Source organism: Sminthopsis crassicaudata, chromosome 6 (genome assembly GCF_048593235.1).
Source record: "Sminthopsis crassicaudata isolate SCR6 chromosome 6, ASM4859323v1, whole genome shotgun sequence".
NCBI classification, from domain to species: Eukaryota; Metazoa; Chordata; class Mammalia; order Dasyuromorphia; family Dasyuridae; genus Sminthopsis; species Sminthopsis crassicaudata.
The window spans coordinates 191,609,378-191,627,489 of record NC_133622.1 but is presented as its reverse complement, the minus strand read 5'-3'; the positions used below and the strand labels follow the sequence as shown (position 1 = coordinate 191,627,489).

General features: G+C 35.7%; 1 protein-coding gene and 1 pseudogene across 4 annotated transcripts in view; one reads left to right on the top strand and one right to left on the bottom strand.

Annotated features, from left to right (window-relative positions):
• The window catches only part of CTBP1 (C-terminal binding protein 1), a 446,736-nt gene that overhangs the window by 95,587 nt on the left and 333,037 nt on the right, over window positions 1-18,112 (bottom strand). The gene's annotated exons all lie outside the window — the stretch shown is intronic.
• The window catches only part of LOC141546232 (large ribosomal subunit protein eL37-like), a 30,335-nt pseudogene that overhangs the window by 782 nt on the left and 11,441 nt on the right, over window positions 1-18,112 (top strand).

Below are 18,112 nucleotides of genomic sequence, written 5' to 3'. Positions count from 1 at the left end.
CACACTACTACAACAAAAATGACTTTTCCCCCAAAATGAGCAAATCTATTTACCTTAACTGTGAAAGGTAACAAATCACCCCTTAAAGTCACAAATTCAGTCTACAGGGTATGAGCTAGGAGCCAAAGTAGGCAAAAAACTTACTTCATGAAAACACAAGATAGAAATAGGTTTTAGACATGGGTTTGGAGTAAAGCTAGGTTTCCAAATGGTGTAATGGCCATCAGAAGGCAACTAGGCAGCTAGTAACACATCATACATACCACTAAAGGCTCAAGGATCAAGGCCCTGCTCCAGAAGAAGGTGCCTGCAAAGGATGGAGTATTAAAATTTTTTCTTTCTAACCTATTTCAAGACCTTCTGGATCCTGAAACGGTCAGTCATGAGAAATAGGAGGAATGAGTGCTGCAGAATGGGTGTGGTAGGGAACTGGGTGAAGAATGTGACGGAAAAAGAGCTTGGGCTTCAAATATAGCCTCTGATGTTTACTCTCTGCCTGACTAGGTATCAGTCAGACAACCCTCCCAGAGCCTTGGTTTCCTCATCTGTAAAATGGGGAAAGGGAGGTGTGTGGACTAGATATTCTCTAGTATTCCTTCCAAATGTAAGTGTATGATACAGGTATTAGGAGTAAGTTGGAAAGAGAAATTTAAATTCTAGTGGTTTCACTATAGGAGCCAATAGTCTGGAGGACAGGGACTAAAGGAAGAGACTAAAAATTATTTGTTCTTTTCAAAAAAAAAAAAAAAAAAGTAGGAAACCAAGACCCTGAGAAATAAGTGACACTTATGATCATTTGAGGGTGTATAGGAGACTGGGATTCAAAACCAGATTTTCTGAATCTAAATGGAGGGTTCTTTCTTGCTCAGGGTTGTAGAGGCAGCAGAAAGCTAACTGATGCCTAGAACACCCAGATACACTCTTAACTTTAGATGGAATCACAGGAGGCATCTTTTCCCCAAGTGTAGTACATGTGCTGCTCTATCACATTTTGGATCCTTCCTTCATAGAAAATAAATAAATATATTATTTTCCCCTAAAAACCAACAACAACAAAACAAAACAAAACCAGCCAAACTCCCAACCGTGAGTGAAACATTACATTTCGATCCAATATGCAATCTTCCAAAATACCAGTTAACCTTTACTAGACCCGCTGAACCTCCTCCATCAATTTCAGGCAGAACTAACTACAAGAAAACAGGTATCCTTTCCCCCCTCCCCCCTCCTCCTGACTGTCGCAAAGAAAGCTTAGGGGAGCTGACTAGGAGGAGGTCGAGGACAGAAACCGAAAGATTGAGTTCTCGGAGCTCTTCAGCCAGGCTGGGTCAGCTGACTCGTATAATGCAGTACACACTAAACTGTATGTAGAGGAGCCCGAGCCAGCACACAATTCACTCCCATAATGGCCGGGCACTTCAAGGCCTAATCACTTTCTGGGGCCCGAGAGCTGGGCCCTAGGGTCTCTCGGAATCATGAAGTGACAAATAATTTCTCATCCTCACCTCCCCGCCCCAGAACGTCTTTCCTTTCGCTAAAACGCACGCCTAAGACGAAAGTTTGGGTTTAGAGTTTCTTTTTGACCCTTTGAAAACTTTATGTTCTAAAAATTTCAGAGAATTGAAAGACCTTGGCATTTACAGGCGTTAACTTAAAACCTGCGAAACAATCTGCTGAGGCCAGACTGCCCAGGAAGAGAAAGCAGTCCAGCCCTTCCCCTCCCTTCTGTGCTACGTGCAGCTTTCTAAGAGCAGGCCTCGGGAGCCCGGGTCCGAAAGGGCTTCTCTAGGGAGAGGCAGCCGCCCAGCCCGTTAACGTGCACCCACGTCCTGCAGCAGTCCCGGAGGCAAAGTCCTTCGGCTAAGGGAAGGCAGCAGGCTTAGGAGAACAGTTTTCTCCTAAAGTAGTCGTTTTCATTGAAGAGTTTGATATTTTCAAAGTTACTTGTTTAAGAACAAGCAACTAAAAACACACCATTTGAGGGGGTGTTTTTCTTTCTGGGGAGAAATAGATTCGTAGTATGGTGCAGATTAGGGAGGGGGCCCCCTTTTCTTTTTCAGAGGAAAGGATTTCACTATACATCGATTCTGTCTCCTGGTTTAGTGTATCTAAGCTGAATGATTGCTGCCAACTCTTTTGGTTTGATTTAATGTACGTGTATACATATATGTTTTTACTCTACTGATCGTTATTTTCTTAGCTTGCTCAAAAATCAGTAATGCTTTGACTATCTCTCAGGTTCACCACACATGAGCATTTTATGATGAATTTACTTAAGGTTGTCCAACACTACCAAGGAGATTCCCTATTTTGCAGTTCTAATTAAATAAATGTTAAAGCAGTACAGCTAAATTAGCTAAGAGAACACTGTTTTTCAAAATGGAAATCAGAAAGGGGTGATTCAAAACTGTAGCATCTGTATGTATATCAGGATTACAAAATAGCATGTTAACATGGTTGGCTACACTCGGGCTGGGAACAATGCAGGATGTGCTATACCAGACACAGAAAGAGACACTGGTTTTCCCCTATGTAACTAAAACCTGAACTACTGAGATGATCTAAAACAAAAAAAGAAAACTAGTACCATATAGTTAATTAAAATTAAAAAATCTAATTAAAGTATAACAAAATTGGGGAAGAAAAGAGAATATGTTGATCTGATCATGCTATGTGTGGTTATTTTGGATAAACATTGATCTAAAAGTGCAATTGTTGGTACAATGGCAGGGAGGAAAAGGGGTATGGTGCATAATATTATGACAAGGGGAATGCTAAACTGATAATGGCACCATGAACAGATGGAAGCAATGATTAATAGTTTTTTTGTTCCTTCTCCCATATCTAGGGAAAAATTCCAAATGTGATCATGTTTGCTCTTTTCATTTTTACTTGCAGGCAAAGGCCTTTGGTTCAAGGCCTTTCTAAACAGAAACTTTCAGATTATCTCTGCAATTTTGCTAAACCCAAGCTATAGACTGAGGGCATTGACTTATCACAGCTTCCAAAACCTTCTTTCTTATTATGTGGGGCTGGGGGAAATTGGGGAAAAAAACAGATTAAGAAAAAACTATTAAAGGCTTTCAGTCTGAATGAAGATGAGGCCTGCTCTCAAGAGAATCTAAGCACAAGGACAAAGTGACAGGATCAGCAGGCATTCCTGTACATTTGGAGACAGAGCTCAAGCAGCCATCTAGGAAAGCAAGCCTGGAAGTCTTTTACAGTCTCAGTAATATCTAATCACTAATTTTGAAATGCTTATTTCTACAACAGAAATTCTGCATGAGACTTACTATAATGGAAATTGCAGGACTTTTAATAATCCTGATGATCATCACATTCACTTATATGACTTCCCAAATTAATCAACTTAGTAGCCATTTTGAATCTTAGTTAATAAAAGAGTATTTTGTAATGAACTTAAAGATTCATTTATATGATGAGGATTTTTTTTTAATTCCTGAAAACTAGTTAGCCATAGGATAACATTTCTATAAATATTATTTCCTAATAATCATTCTTTTAGTTAAAAATAGATTTTTATTGATAACATTTTTATATCACCTAGATTTCCCTCAGTATACCACTTTCTTCTCTCTCCCAGAAATTATTCCTTAAAACCAAAAGAAAAGGAAAAAGAAGAGAAAAAATTCTACAAAGCTTAGAAATATATTGAAAAAAATATAACATTATAGGCAATTTTTCATACCTATGGACCCCAATCCCTGAAAAGAGACTATGGAGGAATCTTCTCATATCTTTTCTTGGGGGATAATGTAATGTGCATATTGTTTTCTTGGTTATTTTCTTCCTTCTGTATTTGTAGTTTTTTAAAAACAGAATAATATCCATTTATGGCCACAATTTGTTTAACCATTCCTCAATTGATGGAAATCTATTTTGTTTCATTTTTTTTTACTATCACAAAAAGTGATTCTACAAATATACTGATTTACATGGAACTATTCTTTTTTGTCAGTAGAGTCCTTGAGGTTTCTTACAGTCAGTGGAATCTCTGAGCAAAGGTTGTGGCTATTTTAGTCACTTTATGTGCAAAATTCCAAGCTCCTTTCGAGAATAGTTGTTTCAATTTACAACTCTGCCAAAAAACGCATTAGTGTGCCTATTTTTATTCCACTTCTCTAATACTATGTGTTCCCATCTTTTGTAGCTGAAGACCATTCTTTAAAAACTCACACGAATGCTTTATATGTTGAATTTCAATATAATGAAGTAGTATTAAACATTTCTATTACTAATGTTATTAACAGTAGGTATGCATTAGAATTTAGAATTAGAATTAGAGACCCTAGAGGAGTCTCTGGTTCCTCTAGACAATGGCTTAAGAAATAGGCACAAAAAATATAGTTCTGTTTTAATTGAACACTTTGGTATTCAACTAACATTGCAAAGATGATATGGACATGTGCTGAATAAAAAAATTACTTAAGGGAAAAGAATACAGGATATGGCCTAAAAAATGTCACGTAGATGACAATCTTTATTATCTAAAAACAAGTACAAAGACTTTGTATCTTTCTTCTCTTCTTTTCTACCCCATGCTTACATAGAGTGCCTATGTTCAAGCCAAGTAGGTCAACATCATCTTCTGAATGATGATGATTTCTGGCATCATAAAACTGACTCCACAGGGCCATTTTAGGTTGGATGAAGTAGAGCCCTTGGATTTCAATTAAAAAAAAAACAAACAACTTATATATTAAAAACCAAACTTATGAAAGAAAACCAAAATTATATTTAACAGATACAAATGACCTATTACAAAAACAGAGCAGACCACTTATAAAATATATAGGTCTTAAAGTTAATAATAAAGATTTCTTTTCCCCACTGGCTTGAGCAACAAGTGATGTACTATTTGATTTATTAATCACAAATCAAATTCTTTGAAAAGCTTACAACATAGTTTAACAAAGGATCTTTGGTTTTTCCTTCTCTAAATCCATATTAAAATATAAGTTCCCTGAGGGCAATCATTGTTTCATTTTTAACTAGGTAACACTATTGCTTCATGCTATGCCTGGTTAGTAGTAAAGATTTAATAAAGGTTTTTTGAATAAATGAATTCAGAGATCAAATCAGCAATCATTTTTTCAACAAGTCTCAAAAACATATCTTCTTCTATTTCTTCTGTCATCATTCCTATAAGATATTCCCTAATAGATTTTTAAAAATTTATTTAATAGTATTAAACTATTGCTTTCTAAGTGACCTCCTAATCTGTTATCTACCACGGAAACGTGGTACATGTAGCCTGTATGCCACATGTGCCCTTGTAACTGCAAATATCACACAAATAAAAATACGATAAAACAAATAATAGCACATTTTAAAATGAAGTCAATATTTACTGAGGCCTTATATGTGGATGGGTGGCCCCTCATTTCTATTTGAGTCTGATACTGCGGGTCTATCATTCCTGAATTCTCTTCTGCACAGAGCCAGTAGCTTAATCTTCCAAAAATATCTCCTTTATTCTGTCATTGCCCCTTTTGTTTGAACTAGTCAATGGCTCCCATGGGCCTAGAGATTCTGAAAGAAAATCTAATGATCATCTAGAACAAGCTCCTCATTATAAAGGAACAGAAAGAAAACCCTTGGGATCAAGTGACCTGAGCAAGGAAACAAGGCTGCTAAGCTGCTGAACCAGGACTCAGTCTTGGGTTTTCCGATTCCAAAATCAAGCACTTTCTCCAGTGTAGGATGTTGCCACAAAGCTTTGCTTGGCATTCAAGGCCTTCCACAAAAATGATGCTTTTGAACTGCTTAGTCTTTATCTTTCATTACTTCTCTGCATGAAACCTACCAATCAAACAGAATGGCTTTACTCATTACTGCTCCATTAAACATGTCTCTAACATGTCTCAGTGCCTTGGTTCCTCTCTGAAGCTGCTTCCTATCTTTTAAGTATAGCTTAAATCTCATTTCTTTCTGATTGTCTTTTCTGACCATTCTGGGCTGTAATATTACTCCTCTTAACTTCTTATAAGTCACTCATTTATCAATCAATTCTGTATTATCTTGTGATTTCCCTTCCATTTCTATCTCCAACTTGTATGTGATTTAACTTTGTATTGCTAATATCTGATGTATATCTGTTTTATTTTCTCACAGTATGAAGCACATTACTTCCATTATAGTCTAAACATTATGTATTGGTAATATGCTTTATCTAAATCCCATCAATTGGTCTTCAAAACAACATTTTAAGGTGGTAGTACATTCATTTCTTTTTCAGATGGGGACACTGGGATCAAAAGGTTAAGGGACTCACTTAACCAAGGTCACACACTAATGATTAAACCAAGTTCATTCCAAATCTTTTGGATACAAATCCAATATCATTTCCGGAGCATGATATCTATGCATAGTAGAGATCTCGTTTTAATTAAATAAACATTTAAGTATTTATTATATACAAGAAATTTCACTAAATGTTGAGGAAATAGATGGAAACAAAATAATCCCTAGTCTCTAGGAGTTTACATCAAGTTTCCTTTCTCCATTTCACCAACTATTTTGGTCTTCTTGTTGCCTTCTTCCCTAACCCCAAATCTACTTGAATAACCAGTAATCTAGAGTCCCAAAAACACAAAAAGACTCAGAAGGTAGTAGGGAATCCAGATGGAGTATTGTAAAAATTGAGAGGAGAGTGTAAAGAGGAAATGAACATCACAGTCTCAGAGCAGAAAGAGTATCTGAAGAGCATCAGGTTCCCATACTAGCTAAGTGGGCCTTCCACTTCTAGAATTTCCATAGTCATCCAGCTTCAGTTGGAGGGCCTCTGGCTATCATTCTGCTGATCCTACCTTTGGAGAGCTCCAATTGTTAGGAAGTTTTCCCTTAAATCAAACCCAAATCTGTCTTTTTGCCACCTTTGCCTGCTTGTCCTGGTTCTGCCCTCTGGGGCCAAGCAGAACAAGCCCTTTCCACATGACAGCCCCTTAAATGTTTGAAGACAGTAGTGTATTTGCTGCTTTAGTTCCTCCCCTCTATTTAGATTCAAGCCTTTACACATTAGGAGCAGGTCCCATTTATGGTCCTTGAATTCTCAAACTCTTGACAAAGGACTTATTGTCAAAAACCAGCTCTACCCTTTCTTTGGCTAGCAGAGAAGGAAGTTTTAACCTTTCCTTTGCTGGAAAAGATTCCACAGAAAAATCATCTCACCAAAGCTTCACTCTTAGGCTAAATTGCTAGTTCAATATTAACAACTCTATGATGTAAAGGGTGAATTTAATGGGTCCCATTGCCTAAAGAAGTGACCCTTACAGTTTTGAGCTGACTACAAAAACTGCCATTTTTATTGGAACATCTTTTTCATTGTCAAACTTGGGAAAGCAAAACCTCAAATTATTTTTTGTTTTTGCAACCTCCTTCCCCCTCTCCCTAAGTGTGGCATAAATCATAGCCTTATGGTACATTCAATTATTGGACAGTTGAGTTTTTGAAGAGAAAATCTTTTCTGACAAGTCCAGGTCATCAGTGTAGGACATAAATGCTGTGTACTAGACAGTTTCTGCCCTGGTTAAGGCAATGATGTATCAGTGTCTGGAGTTATTCCAGTCTCAACTCTCTTACCAGGTTATAGACTTTTGGTGTCTATAGAGTGTTTTGGATGTCGAGATTGTTGTATCAATTAATAGCACATTAGTCCCCTTTGTAAAATTTTCTGAACTGCTTATTATTTTAACTAATTCCTATCAAAATATTTTCTGGATAAATTTTTCTGTTGGCCAATTTATTTGAAGTTTTCATAAGGTCATCTGAATCACAAACAACAAAACAAAACAAAACAAACCCCTATTCTACCTAATAAGGGAAAGGGATAACTTTAGAGCCCTCTAAATGGTTAAAAAGTTAAAGGCAGATCTACTGGATCTATAACCCAAAGAGATCATAAAAAAGGGAAAAGGACTCAAAAATGTTTGAGCAAGTGAGATAATATCTGTAAAGCTCCTTATAAATCAAAAGGAGCCATTTAGCCTCATGCTAAATGAGGAGGAGGAAAAAGAGGAGGAGGGTTTCTTATTGAGCCTTTTTATTCAGGAAACTCCTAGGTCTAGGAAATGAGACCTACAGAATACTTTCTGCAATCTTCTCCCCAAGGCTGGTTTGGATATCTCTTTTTCCATTCCCTTTCTAACTCCCCTGAATGTGCCATTTTCCCCTGTCAAAATGTAAACTTTGTAGGAGAGAACTATGCTATTTGCTTGTATTTCAATTCCCAAGGATTCATCCTGGCTAGCACACAGCAAGTGTTTAATGAAGACATGTTCTTATGGGAAAAGAAGGAAAATCTAGAGTTAGTAATGAGTAGAAATAGTTAACAACTTTATCATCTGATCATGATCTCTATTCCTCAAAGATATTTAGGCGCACAAACATTCCCAATCCAAAAAGAAATCTCTGGTATTCAACAGGTAAGGATGGGAAGGGCCTTGAAAATAATTACTGCCAGTAAACAATGAAGTTTCTTTTCTTGGCCAGTACTTCTTAAATGTAATTATTCAATCAATATGCTACAGAGGAGGGACACAGAAAATAAAAAAAGGCTTTCCATTCCTTCTAGGGAAAGTGTAAATGTATAGACACAAATAAAAGGCAATTTCAAGGGGTGAAGAAGCAAGCATTTGGAGGATTCCACTGTGTAGGCCTTTAGCTGAATTTTGAAGGAAGCAGGAGTTTAAGAGGACTAAGTGAAGAGACAGTAAGGAGGCATTGTTGTGGATAGAGCAACCAGACCTGGAGTAAGAGAGAACAATTTTCCTGGAGGAGGAAATGACAGACCACTCCAGTATTCTAGCAAAGAAAACCCCAAATGGGATCACAAAGAGTAGGACACAACTGAACAACAGCAATATGATCTCATAGCTGATGATGTGAGTGAGGGCCAGTGAGCAAGGCTCCACAAGAGTTACTGAGGCCAAAGGGCTCCAATGCTCTTTCCACTGTACAAAAGTGCCTTCCTAAATGGGTAAATCATCCCTGTTTCAGGCTAGTTTGTTTGCAAGCTGACCACTTAAACTTAACCTTCTCTTTAAGAGCAGCTATACAGGTGACACTCTATCTATACAAGTGGATAGAGTGCTAGGTCTGGAATCAGGAAAACTGGAGTTTCAATCCAGCCTCAGACACTTCCTAGTTATGTGACCATGGACAAGTCACTTCACCCTGTTTGCCTCAGTTTCCTCATCTATAAAATGAACCATTCTAGTATCTTTGCCAAGAAAAGTCCATATGGAGTCATGAAGACTAAAGCAAGAAGGAGCACATTCTAGGTAGGTGGTATGGAAAAGGCATAAATAGAATTTTATGTGTAAGAACAGCAAGGATGACAGTTTGGCTGGATAACAAAATATGTAAAGGGGAGTAATATACTGGATATGATCTCAATTCTGAAAGACTTTAAATGCTAAACAGAAGAGTGTGCATTTTATCCTAGAAGGGAGTAACTGAAACTTCTTGAACTAGAGTCAAATGATGATTAGATCTATGTTTTAGCTGGTAGTTAAGCAGAAAATGTGTTGAAAAAGTAAAATGAATTGGGAGGTTATTGTAATAGTCTAGGTGAGAGGTGATGAGGGTCTGACCCAAGAGTGGCCATGGATAGAGTAGAACCTTTACAATGTTCTGATAAATTCTAGTTGTATGAAAAATTCTCATCATTGTTATGTATGAATATTTTAACAATTTGCAGGCCTTTGTCTTGTTCATACAGAAGCAGAATATTCAATAGACTAAAGTAAAGTGAGCCAACTATACCTTAGTGTCATGTATAAATGCTGGATCATCCTGCTAGAGTTTAGTTCAAATAAGACTGAAAAGAAATTTTTAAAAAGACAAAAACAAGAGGAAAGGAGCTCTCTGCAGAGCAAAGGAACATTCAAGCTGCTCTGCCATTTATCAAGTACCTTTGATGTCAATCACACTTGGAATTGTTAGAAATCTTGTTCCTAAGCTGGGGGCTCAGCATTGGAGCCTTTTGACTGTGACACTGAGAAGGTTTAGATGATCCTTTTTACCTCCCAACATCAATCATCTTTCAAACAATCTAGAAGGAAAAACCCTAATTTGAGAAAAGTGTTTCTTTTTATGATTGAAAAAAAATTTTCAGATTTATAGTATTTAGAACTAGCATGTAGGGACCTTAGAATTTAGCCTAAGAATCAAAGTTTGGAGATCTGGACGTTAAATTCTAAGCAAGTTGTTACTTGACTAAGGTAGCAAGGAACAACAAGTAGGTAGAGTACAAGGCCTGAAATCAGAAGACCTGAATTCAAATCCAAACTTAAACACTTAACAGCTCTATAATCCTGGGCAAATCACTTAACTTCTGCTAGCTTCAGTTTTTTTCAACTATAAAGTGGGTAATAGCAGTACCAACTTTCTAGAGTTGTTGTGAGGACCAAAAGAGATAATGCTTAGCATATGCCTAGCATGCAGTGTCATATATATGTTTGCTATTAAGGAGTAGATTCAAGATTAAAATTCTGGTTCTTGGATTCTATAGTTGTTTAGTTTGTTTCAAAATATTGAACAGATCCCAAGGCATAATAAAACTACAGATACTACAAAGCTAGGTGGGCTTATAAAAAATACTTATCAATCCACATTTGGTTGTTTGGATGACCTGGAACATTCTGCATTTTACTTCCTACAGAGACCCCTAAGAAACTACTCTTAAAAAATCTCTTAATCATTCTCTCTACAGCCTTCTTTCTGTTTAATTTCAATCTTCCAAGGGAAATTCTGATTCTAAAAAAGAAGCTAAAAAGACTTCACTTCATGATCTATTACATACAATTAAAACTTAAAGTTAGGTTTGGTTAATATTCATTTTTAAGATTATACCATAATTTTGTGTTTGAAAAAACTAGCTAAAGTTGTATACTAAAGTAATAAATGTGTTAGTTTGGCTATCCCACAGAAACAGCAAGCCAAAAGGTGAAATTGCAACTAGAAGATGAGAACTTTTTGTGACAGACCACTTGATAATTCCAATAAATCAACATTTAGTAAGCAGTATTTATTACATTCTAGGTACTATGCTAAGTTCTAGAGATACATGAAATCAAGCAAGCCCCACCCTCAATGAGTCTAGCACAGAAGATAAGAAGTATCAATGTAATTATATACAAAATAAATTTAGAGAGAATAAGTACAAAATAGTTAAACACAGAGCAGTTTGCAAAGGAGAGACAGCAGTTGTAGGTATTTAGAAAGGCTTCATCCACAAGGTAATACTTGAGCTGTATCTTGAAGGAAGAGAAGAATTCTATGAGTCAGAGATGAAAGAATATATATTCTAGGCAAATGGGGTGACAGGAGGAAAGGCCTAGAAATGAAAATGATCGGGTGGATCTGGTGAACAATGAAAAGAAGATCATTTTGATGGGATCACAGATTGGGAAAGCTGCAAGAGGATAGAGGAAAAAGGAATTCCCAAGGAAGCTGGAAAGATAGATTAGGGTTGGATGGTAAAGGATTTTAAAAATTAAACAGAGGAGTTTATGTTTTCTTCTAGAATTAATGGGAAACCTTTGGAGGTCACTGAGTAGGGAACTAACAGATTTGCATTTGGAAAACTCCTTTGGTAGTAATGATGAAGACTTGGAATAAAGAAACTAATTAGGAGGCTATAGCAATAGTTCAGGTGAAAGGTGAAAAAGGCCTGAACTAAAGCAGGAGGTATGTGAGGTGAAAAAAAGGAGTTGTACCTAAGAGATGTTATGGAAAAGATATGTCAAGATTTGGCTACTGACTATAGACATGTGAGATAACATGGTAGAACACTGGGAGAATGGTGATGTCTTGTACAAAAACAAAGGAAATTTGGGAGAGGAGATGGTTTAAGGAGGAGGTGTCAAACTCATAGCTGAAAGTTGGAATGAGATGAAAATTTATTGAGAAATGTTTAGCAAAATAAAAATATAATACGATATAGATGCTGATAATTTGAGGTTTTCTAAGTCAATATGATACCCAAAGGAATCCACTTTTATTTGAATTTAACACCACCGATTTTAGTGGAAAGAGAATAAGTTTTAGTTTGAATCTGGTGATTTTAGATGTCTCAGAACATCCAGCTTGAAATGTCCAATGGATAACTAATGATAAGAGTCAAGAAAGTTAGGGACTGAGAAAAGACTATCAGTTTTGGCAATTGAGATTATTAGTAAATTTGGAGAAAAAGTTTTAGTTCAATGATGAGGACAGTAGCTCAATTGCCAAAGATTAAGAAGTCAAGAGAAAGAAAGCAGAGACAATGAGTATAAACAGCTTTTTCTCTTAATTTGGCTAAGAGAAATAAGGGGATCAATCAATCAATCAATCAATCTTCAAGAATGTTTTATATTCCTCTTATGCTCCAAGTACTGTTCTAAATTCTGGGATACAATTACAAAAAAAGAAACCATGCCTACTTTCAAGAAGCTTACATTCTCAAACTCAGTGTAGACAAAATAGAATCCATAAATTCATTTCTCCTCTTCAGGTACCTATTTCTGCTAATAATTTCACCATTCTTCAAAACAGCCTCCTTCATCTTCGTTTTCTTTCACTACCTATGATGAACAAGGTGCCAAGTCTTGCTGATTCTTTCTCCTCCTCATCTTTTTCCATTCAACTCTTCCCTGGACCATATAGACCACACAACTTGGTCCATGATCCCTCACAAATTATTTTGTATTTCACTACTTATCTCGGTCTTGAGTTATTCTAAAAGCCTCCAATTTGATCTCTGAGTATGTGGTCTCCCCCCCCCCGGACATTTCATATTTCATATAATTACCAAACTAATGTTCCCAAAGTGCAGCTTTAACTTTGTCATTCCTTGCTCAGAATGCTCTACTGGCTCCCTATTGTTTCTAGGATCAAATACAAGTTCTTCTGTTTGGCAGTTAAAGCTCTTTCCCATTTGGATCCAGCTTATCTTTTCAGGTTGATGGGACATTCATCCCCTGACATATATTATTCTTCACTCAATGTTTCTGGGACATGACATTCCATCTCCCTTTGTGTGCCTTTATATAGGATGTTTTCCTGCTTGAAATGCTCTCCCTTCTCACCTCAAATCTGAGGAACTCTTAGCTCCTTTCAACTTTCAATTTGGTCTTACACCTCCTTTATTGCCTCACCCCATACCTATATATTATTTAACATTCATTTAAAATTTTCCTAAATTTTGAATTCTCTCTCTCCCTCCCTCTATCTGACCCATTAAGACAAGCAATATAATACCCATTAGACATATGAAGTCTTTCAAAACATTTCCATATTAGCCATATTGTTTTAAAAAAAACCTAGAAAAAGAAAGTGAAAAATATTTGTTTCAATCTGTACTTAGAATTTATCAGTGCTCTCTGGGAATAGACAGAAAGCAATTTTTTTTTTTATCACAAATCTTTTGGAATTGTCATGGATCACTGTATTGATGTAACTAACTTTTTCACTACTAGCTCCTTTAAGAGGCCTTTTCTGATTCTCTTAGTTTAATATTTCCCTGCCCCCCCCCAACTATGTATTTCTTCTGCATACTATATTTACTTCTCTGTGAAATTGGGGGTTAATTTTGGTCACTGTAAGGTCAACATCCAGCATAGAGCTTGAAACACAGTAGATATTTAATAAATGAATACTGATTGGGATAAATATACAAATGGCATTTCTAAAGTGCTTTTTATCATCTTAATATCTATATTGTTAAGTCATAGAAAAAGACAATATTTTTTTCATCTCCATGTTTCCAAAAGATCAAAAGAGAAAGACACTTCAGATACCTAGATTACTTTCTGACATTCCTAATTTCAGAGATTTTATCACTTCTTTTCTGTAACTCAAGCCTGAGGTGAATTAAAGAAAAATATGCCAATCTGAATCAATAAGAGGGGAAGAGGGGATTGGGAAGATAATGATAAAATAAAAGAGTATTTCAGATAATTCCAGTGGCTGACATATTTACGCATAAAAGAAACTGGGGGGGGGGAGGCGGGGAGTGATACCTGCCTTTTACTTGTTAAACAAGCAAAGAAACCAACAGCAACCATCAAACTTTTGTTTTAAACAAAGGCTCACAATGTATTTCTTCCAGATATTAAATTTCACTTGATACCTATATTTTTGAAAGGTTAAAAGAAGATAGGGTTTATAAAAATATGATGTTATTGCAATCTTTTGAGTGCATTTCTGTCTTTGTTCATGATATTCTCTTACTTATAATTCTCTGTCCTCTTTTCTTTATCATCTCTTCTTCTCTTTTAAGACACAGATTACATTCTACTTCCACTAAGAAGGCAAGACTGATGATATTATTCTCCCTTTCTTTAAGCCTCCAACCAGATCACATAATTCAGCACTGGATAGTTAAAACTGTGAGGTATGGTATTATTATTTTCCAATTCTGAGTTTCACAAACTATGTTCCATGTAATCCTAGGGTTCCACAAGAAAAAAAAAAAGCTTTAACAGTCAATTATACCCAACAAAACTGCCTGCTTAGCTGACAGGTGTATGGAATTTGTACATTCTGCTGGAGAAAACCATGGGAGATTGGTCCAAATGAATCCCACAATTGAAAAACTGGCATCTCATTGTTATACAATTTATCATTCAATTTGCCCAGTGATTTAGGATGCAGTATCAAATGACAGGCACTCTGCTTCAGTGGAATGTGTATAAAAGAATTGCTGTGAATTTATATTCTTAGTTTATTTCTTTAAGGGTTACTTTTGTGTGTTAATAGATACTATGTTTAAAATCACAAAGTTCTGGAAAAACAAGAAAATAATTGTTCCCTAAGACTAATGAAAAATATCCACAAAACTATTTTGAACAGCAAACTTCAAATTAAGAAGATGCACAAAAATATGACAACTCTAAATGCAAAATGGGTTTATTTTTAATAGTTTCTAATAGTTACTTTAAAAGTTTCATATTTCCAGAAATATCACAATGGCTCTTAACAAAATAAATTTTAAAATTATTTATAAAATAAAGGAAAAATGCAATTTGTTATGAAGTATATCCAAAGATGGGCAATTACATATTTAATAGTTTTCTTAATCGTAAACCACTTATTGATAGAAAACAAGCATCTTTCTCATTAAGTAAGATGCCTGGTATGTTAAGTCATGCTAAAAGAAAGACAGAAATGCAATTAAAAGTGATTTTGATAAGTTGGGAGAAAAGATTGCTCCAGAACATGTTACTCAGGATGAAGAAATGTAAAGACTCTTGCTAGTTAAGGATCAGAATTAACTAGGACATACTTCTTAGGGATCCCTATGGCTGAAAAAGCTCTGATTGGGACAGGGACATTGGGCATTCTGAAGGAATTCTCATTAGGTATGTGGGGAAGAGGAGGCTTGGAGATGGGGAGTGGAGAAGAGAGGCATCAGTCACTCTGCTTCAACTTAAGAGTTTTCCAAGGAAAGCACCAGTCTCAGAAGTCCTGACTCCAAATTGCGCCCAGAGAGTCTAGAGTATGAATCAGAGCTTACTTGTATCCAAAGGATTATGTTAGACACAAAGAAAGAAAAACACTTGTAAGTGGCAAGGTAAGGGAAGGGAACTCTAAGGGAGGTTAGAACATTTCCTCTTTTACTAGTTTTGAAAAACAACACAGATATACCCTTGTCATAGATAACTTAGTAATTCTAAATATAGGTCGTCTATATGGCTTTAATTTTTTGTTGTTTCGTTTTTCAAGCCAAACGGTTAGTTAGTTATTCCAGGCTATCTTGCACTTTAAGTTAGTCATTGGTCCTCAGCAGTTCAATGTCTTGCTTAGGGGTCAAATAAAATTAATTTTATAGCTTCATTTAAATTTTACTGAACACAGAAAATAAAGCTTTATGTTCCAAATGATATTCTTCAGATCCCTCTGTTCTGCACAATGTAAAATGGGGATCTGAAAAGAGAATTTAGAAGCCTGAGTTATTGCCTTTCTTCCAAAAATTAAATGAGAGGCAGCACGATATAGGAGAGGGTCTATGTCAGAGTTAGGACAGCTAGAGCTGAAGCTGAAGTTTTAACACAAACTGGTGGTGAGGTCTTGGGAAAATTATTTTACTTCTCAGTGTCACAGATAATTCTTGAGGATTCAAAAAATTATAGAACTTCAAATCATACTGATATACATTGCGGTGTAAGTAGGGCTTTCAAGAAAGACTAGCACTTCTGATGTGAAGGGCTGCTGAGCCCTTTTTGGGGCTTTTCATCCATCTTTGGTGTCTGTTAGTTATTCAAATCTCACTTGTGGCTCTAAGAAGCTGTAGCACATGCAGTGGTCACACCATAGTAAAAACCATCTTGACAATCGGGCTAAAGCAGGTTGAGGGTAACCTATTGGTGAGTTAAGGACATGTCTACCCCAAGTGTAAGAAAACTTCCCCTGGCAGAATGGGTGGATGAGGATAATTTTATTCCAATAATCATGAAGGCAGCTGAGGTTGGGGTTGTGGAGTCCTTGGAGCTTGGCTGGATATTGAAAACAGCAAGTCATACACTGCACACATACATCGCCAGTTGTCCTGATTTTTGTCTTGCCACTGGATTTTGATTACTCAGGATGAGAGAGTGATGCTGATGACTGCAATTCTGCCTCACTTAATTCCAACTCATGCAGGATTCAGTGCACTCTATCATGTCACTGGTCCTCTTTAAAAAATGAAGGACAAACAATAACAACACATTGGGAAAGAGATTTTCCTTTCCAGAAACCCCCTATATAAATCACATATGTATAGAAGTCTGCCCTACAATTAAATATGAAATAACATGTTTATTAGATACCATAATTTTGGGGGATCTGAAAGTAAAGTTGATTTCCTTTGTTTTGTTCCAACATTTTTAAAATAGTTCTCTTTTCTAGCCCTGTTTATTCCAGAGTACTGCAGGTCTCCAGATCCTTCTTCACTCTCCTACCCTGCAACACTTATGAGTCCCACCAATATATTTCAGTCCTTAAGTGTTCCATGAAAAAAATTAGTTTAGGAAGAAATGATAAGATATATATATATATATTAGGAAGAAATGATAAGATATATATATATATGTGTGTATATCTATACATATATATGTAAATGATTAACAAAGTCTTTTTATTATTATGGCAGCAATATTTCGCTAAATTAATTTCAATTTGTTTTCCATTCTTCCATTTTGGAATGGGCAATTGTTAATTTAACTATGGCAAAATTTTGCATATGAGAAAACTACTCCTAATGTTGGTCTTAGTCTATGGGATAAGTGGAGTAACTCCAAGGTAACTAGACTATCTTAGAGGCTAGTCTTTTAGGCTAATAACAGCCCTGATAATATACTAGTAGAATAAAGGTACAATGTAGTCAATTTTCTTTTTTTAAACAAATATAACTTATTTTTCCCAATTGTATTTAAAATTTTATTAACTTATATTTTTAAAATTTTTGAATTCCAAATTCTGCTAAACTACTATGATCATTTACTACTGTATATTATGTACCTAATCTATTTCATTGAACCATGATTCCATTTCTTAGGTAGGACCACATTGTTTTGAGGATTCCCATTTCATAATACAATTTGAGATGTGATATGGCTAGGGAACCTTCCTTCACACATTTTTTTTTCCATCAATTCCTTTGATATTTTTGACCTTTTTGTTCTTCCACATTAATTTCGTTACTATTTTTCCTAGCTCTATAAAATAATTTTTGGTAGTTTGGTATGGCACTGAATAAGAAAATTAAGTAAAATTGTCATTTTTATTATATTGGCTCAGCCTGCTCATGAGCAGTTAGTACTTTTCAAATAGTTTGGATATGATTTTTTATTTATTGAAAAGTATTTTGTAATTATGTTCATGTAGTTTGGGGGTTTGTCTTGTCAGGTAGATTCCTAAGTACTTAATATATTATTTACAGTTATTTTAAATGGAATTTCTTTTTCTATCTCCTCCTGCTGGATTTTGTGGGTAAAATACAAGAATGCTGGTGATTTGTGCAGGTTTATTTTATGTCCTGCAACTTGTTAATGATTTCAACTAGCTTTTTATTGAGTCTCTAGGATTATTTAAATAAAAAAAATATATATATGTATATATGTGTGTG